Consider the following 5,985-nt stretch of genomic DNA (forward strand, 5'->3'; position numbering starts at 1 on the left):
TGGGTATTTACCCAAAGAATGCAAAAACACTAATTCAAGAAGATATATGCACCCCCTGTGTTTATTGCAGCAGTATTTACAATAGTCACATTATGGAAGCAGCCCAAGTGTCCCTTGATAGATGAATGGATAAAGAAGATGTGGTATCTAAATACAATGGACTGTTACTCAGCCATAAGAAAATCACACCTTGCCATTTTTTTTTTTATTTATTTATTTTTAAAGGTTTGTTTTTTTTTAAGATTTTATTTACTTATTTGAGAGAGAGAGAATGAGAGAGAGAGCATGAGAGGGAAGAGGGTCAGAGGGAGAAGCAGACCCCCCGCTGAGCAGGGAGCCCGATGTGGGACTCGATCCCGGGACTCCAGGATCACGACCTGAGCCGAAGGTAGTCGCTTAACCAACTGAGCCACCCAGGCGCCCACACCTTGCCATTTGTAACAACATGGATGAATCTAGACAGTTTACTGCTCTGTGAAATTAGCCAGAGAAGGACAAATACCATATGATTTCACTTATATGTGGGATTTAAGAAATAAAACAAACAAACTGGGAAAAAGAGAGACAAACCAGAAAACAGACTCTTAACTATAGGGAACAAACTGACAGTTACCAGGGGGGAGGTGGGAGTGGGGTGAAAGGGGTGAAGGGGATTAAAGATATACACTTATCACAATGAGCATTGAGCAATGTATAGGATTGTTGAATCACTATATTGTATACCTGGAACTAACATACCTCTGTATGTTAATTCTATCAGAATTTTAAAAAAATAAAAATTAAAATAAAAAACATTTTTTATATTTGCTTTTATATTTGTATCTTTTTTTTTTTATTTTAAAAGCCAGATATATTTTTTAAAAGATCATGCCTACAATAAGTAAATTAGGTAGTGACGGAACATCAAAAAAAGTTGATGAACAAAAGGCACAATTCAAAGAGTTCGGGAGTAGAAAGAACAGAAGAGTTCTTTTTGGTTTGGTTCAAAGTAGGAGAAAAGGGAAAAAGGTGTATTAAAATTATTTTTCGGGTGAAGGTTTCTGTCAGTTGAAGCAGTTAACACTGGCTTCTTTCTCCCTGGTCCAAAGCAGTCTTTTCTTCCCTCCACTTCTGAGCATGTGTTTAATCTTCTGCTGTATAGAGGTGATACATCAGAGCACCAGCACTGCTGAGATGGCTGGGATCACCCAGTTGGTCCACCAAATGGAATTAGAATCAACAGTAGTAATGAGAGTTTCCAAAGGTTTGGTTAACTTTGCTCTGTCATGCGGATGAAGTTCCCCAATTATGTACGTTTTGGACAATTCTCTAGCATCTGTACAGGGTCCCACACCCTCAAAACTTTCAGTAGCATCCCCTCCAGTTTGTTCCCTAACACTTCTTCCCCACCAGGATGCTCCTCCAAGAACTTGGTCAAATCGTACACCTTGTGGTGCAGAATCAACCTGGTGCTCTTGCTGTGGTTGTGCTTCTGGATCTCTTCCGGGGTGTAGTACTTGACAGTCTGGTCTGACTGCTTGGCCATTTCGGAACGCGGCGAGCCTCAGGCCGTGCAGACACCGGCCGAGCTGGGAGAAGCAGAGCACGCATCTCAGCTAGCTGGGCCTGGACATTACCGGGGCCCCGGCCCAGTGCTCTATTTGTATATCTTTTAAAGGTATTTTTTTTTTTTTTTTTTTACCTTAGAACACTTCATCTTTCAATATTTCAGCATGTATTTCCTATGGATAATGACATTTTCTTCATATCTATAATACTATTATAAAAATAATTAGAAATAATTCCTTAATATATTTTATAGGTGGTTCATTGTCTAATTTTTTCATGTGTCTCCAAAATGCCTTTTATAGATTTGTTTTCCAAATCAGGATCCAATCAATGTGGCTCATTGTATTTTGTTTTATGTTTATAATCCCTCTAATCCCTTTCATCTGGAACATTATCCACACGTTTCTTTCCATGACTTTTTATAAAATGTCTCACATTCTGGAATTGCCTGATTATTTTCTCTTTGTGTCATTTAATTTGTCTTTCGCCACTATATTTATTATAAAGAAATTTGGGTGGGAAGGCTTAAGTAGATTCAGATAATTTATTTTTTTTGGTAAAAATGTTTTATAGTTCATGCTTTGTTCTTTGTATTGCATCATCAGAAGTCTCGTAATGTGAGGCTGTTTCCCTGTGAGTGTTGCAAGGTTTGATGACTTGGTTAGGTGACTTCCGGCTCTCCCCATTGTAAAGATACAGTATTTTCCTATGTTACTAGCAAGGAATGTGCAGGCTAATGCTTGGAACTAAGCACATATCCTGTTTCTTAACAACCTGACTCCTAATGGTTTTAACATCTATTGATGTCCCTTACTTGAATCCATTATATCATTGCAGTTGCAAACTGGTGATATTTCCAGTTTTTTCATTCCTTCTAGTATGTGTGCTGAGATTCTTCTGTAAATAAGAGCTTTTCCTCATCAACTGTGGGCGAGTGACTGTTAATCCTTTTTAAAAAAAGACATGGTAAATGTTTATTCCTTTTAGTTAGTTAATACTTTTCAGAGTAATAAGTTGATGTAAGCCTCTATCCAAAATTATCAAAAGAATTAAAAATTTTTTCTTCCTTCCTTCCTTCCTCCCTCCCTCCCTTCTTTCTTTCTTCTTTCTTTCTTTCTTTCTTTCTTTCTTTCTTTCTTTCTTTCTTTCTTTCTTTCTTTCTTTCTTTCTTTCTTTTCTTTCTTTCTTTCTTTTTCTCTCTCTCTCTCTGACACTAAGGAGTCATAAGTTATTATTTATATTCATTATTCTTTCTGATGAAAATAATAACCTATGACTCCCCAGTGATCAAAATTTGGTCAGTGGAAGTTTCTTCAAGTGTCCTATTATCATGTTCCCAGTAATATGTTAGCACCTCTTTATTTTCTAGCGAAAGATATCCCAGGATCATTTATATCTTGCCTCTGACCTCTTTCTCCAAGGTCTTGGATACTTTCTGAGGGAAATGATATTTAGAAACTGAAGCCTGGACACTGGGGTGTGCTTATTTCTGGGGCCCTTTCAGCAAATAAACAGGAACTGTATTTTATAAAAGGTTTTATTTGAAGATGAGCTGAGAATACATATGTAGGTTCAGAGCATAGTAGACAACGCCTTGTGATATAGTAGGTGTCAGTATCATTTTCCAGATGAAAAATAAAGGCTCAGAGAAAGTAACTTTCTTTAGCTTACATAGTGCATAAGTAACCAAGCTGGATTTTGAACTTGTCTGTAATTCCAACACTGTCTACAAAGGAGAATTCTATCATGTTTATGTCCATCCAGAGTCCTTATATGCTTTGGAATTTTCCATATTATGTTTCTCATTTCCCCAAGTTAGGAGACAGGTTTTACTTTTTCAGTCTCCCTTTCAGCCAGGGTGAAGTTACTGCCAATTAGGTGCATGCACTAAGACTTTAATTTGATGAACAGTGTGAGTCTTCAGGGACTAACCAGAATCCATTTTGATAAAGTGGTCAAGGAGGCATCTTCGAGGGAAGAGCTTCTGTCATCCAGTGTCCAGTATCCAGGGTATAAACAATGTGATCTCCCAGTGGCAGAAAGAGTGGGATCTTTGCTAGAGTAATCCTTTAGCATGGCTTGATCATCATTCCTAATTGTATTCTTTTAGCCTGAGTGTTGTCCTCCTGGAGTTTCAGTGAGTTTTAATAAATTCCATTTCTGCCTAAACTAGCTACAGTGAGTTCTGCTGTTTACAACTGAAAACCTTGCCTGATGCACTATGCCACTTTCCCAAACCGTGTACCATGGCTGGTGAAGATTGTCAACAGGTGTGTCATGAGTTTGTATTGTTTCCGAACCAGTTTACATCTCATGATCCAACTGCCCATACCCTAGGTGGGTTGTTGTCCTCATTCTGAGCCCTAGAACCTTACCTTCATACTCAAACTTAGATCTGACCCTTCACCTTCCTTTAATAAAACCAAGGAGAGTGAGAGAAGAGGGACAAAGATACTAGGAAGGAAGGATGCCAAACACCATCAGGAAGTCATCATTGCCCACACAAAGACAGAGACAGTCTAAGATGACACTGAGCCCATATGAAAATGTTCCCATTTGAGCATTGCTGACCACTTATTGCTACATACACCATTTCTTAATCTTCCCAACTATTCTGTGAGGTGGGTTTTAAATAACCATTTTATGGGTAAAAACATATAGAGTTCAGAGAAAATAAGTGACATACTAAAGGATAAATTAGTCACTTATTTTAAATGTAGAGGTTGCATGATGTGATTTGTTGTTGTGCAAATACCTTGGCAGCAATGAAGGTAATGGAGATCATCCAGTTAGAAGGCTGTTGCAAAGCTCCAGGGAAGAAGAGACCAATTCTAATAAGCTCCCAGCCTGTAATTCTTCTCTTCTTGATTCAAATGCACCTTTTATAGAACCAAGGGTTTCTGCTACACTGGCCTTCCAATTTCAGACCATTAGTTACCATCGGTATTAGGCATATCCCTATCAGACTGTGCTGTAATGGTATCCAACTAATGTTTCAGTGGGTGACTTCACAACCTCTTGTGTTGGCGATAGGATCACATGCTTATCTCAGCCAATGGTTGTGTAGCAGGGCTGATTTTAATTCATTCAAGAAATACATATTAATGCCTACAATGTACCACGTGTAGGAAAAGGGTGATAAAAAAACAAGAACAGTCCCTGCCCTCGGAGACAGACAGACAGACACAGACACAGACACACACACACACACACACAGAAAAGAAATTATAATGTACTGCAATTTTTCCCTGATAATAAAAATCACGTTAGATATAAATTCCTAAGTCCTATTATAAACTCACTGAATCTGAATCTCTAGAGGAGATTTTTAAAAGCCTGAGTGCTTAATAAATGCCCCAGTGAGTCTCATCACCATGGAAGTTTATGTGCATTAGGTGAAGTGCAAGGTGCTGTGAGAGCTCCTGGAAGGGGCATTTGACACAGCTCGCTCTTTCTTTCCTTCTTCCCTTCCTTCCTTCCTTCTTCCTTCCTTCCTTTCTTCCTTCCTTCCTCTCTTTCTTTTTATTGAAGTATAATTAACATAGAATGTTGTAATAGTTTCAGGTGTGCAACATATTGATTCAATGATTCTGTACATTACTCAGTGCTCACCATGATAAGGGTAGTCACTATCTGTCACCATTCAACATTATTACAATATTATTGACTATATGCCTCATGCTGTACTTTTTTTTTTTAAAGAGGGAGAGAGTGAGAGAGAGGCAGGGGATGGGCAGAGAGAGAATCATGGGGCTTGATCTCACAACCCAGAGATCATCATGACCTGAGCTGAAATCAAGAGTTAGTTGCCTAACAGACTGAGCCACCCACGTGCCCTCCATGTTTACTTTTCATCATTGTGACTTATTTATTTTATAATGGAAATTTGTACCTCTTAATACCCTTTATCTATTTCTCATCTCCTCACCCACCTCCTTCTGACAACCACCATTTTGTTCTCTGTATTTAAGAGTCTGTCTTTGGTTTGTTTGTTTGTTTATTCATTTGTTTTGTTCTTTAGATTCTACATATAAGTGAAATCATATGGTATTTGTCTTTTTCTGACTTATTTCACTTTAGGTCCATCCATGTTGTTTCAAATGGCAAGATCTCATTCTTTTTTATGGCTAAACAATATTCCATTGTTTATATATACATCTTCTTCAGCCATTTATCGATTGATGGATACTTGGGTTGCTCTCATATCTTGGTTATTGTAAATAATGCTGCTATATACATAGAGGTGCATTTATCCCTTTGAATTAGTGTTTTTGTATTCTTTGGGTAAATATCCAGTAGTGGGATTACTGGATCGTATGGTAGTTCTATTTTTAATTTTTTGAAGAACCTTTATACTGTTTTCCACAGTGGCTGCACCAATTTATATTCCCACCAGTAGTGCATGAAAGTTCCTTTTTCTCCACATCCTCACCGACA

General features: G+C 38.0%; 1 pseudogene; it reads right to left on the bottom strand.

The window, feature by feature from the left end:
- Nucleotides 1–818: 818 nt before the first annotated feature.
- LOC102744147 (cytochrome b5 pseudogene) lies at nt 819–1,613 on the bottom strand (annotated as a pseudogene).
- Between the last annotated feature and the right edge of the window lie 4,372 nt (nt 1,614–5,985).

Source organism: Leptonychotes weddellii, chromosome 3 (genome assembly GCF_054177405.1).
Source record: "Leptonychotes weddellii isolate Sample4059 chromosome 3, ASM5417740v2, whole genome shotgun sequence".
In the NCBI taxonomy this organism is placed as follows: domain Eukaryota; kingdom Metazoa; phylum Chordata; class Mammalia; order Carnivora; family Phocidae; genus Leptonychotes; species Leptonychotes weddellii.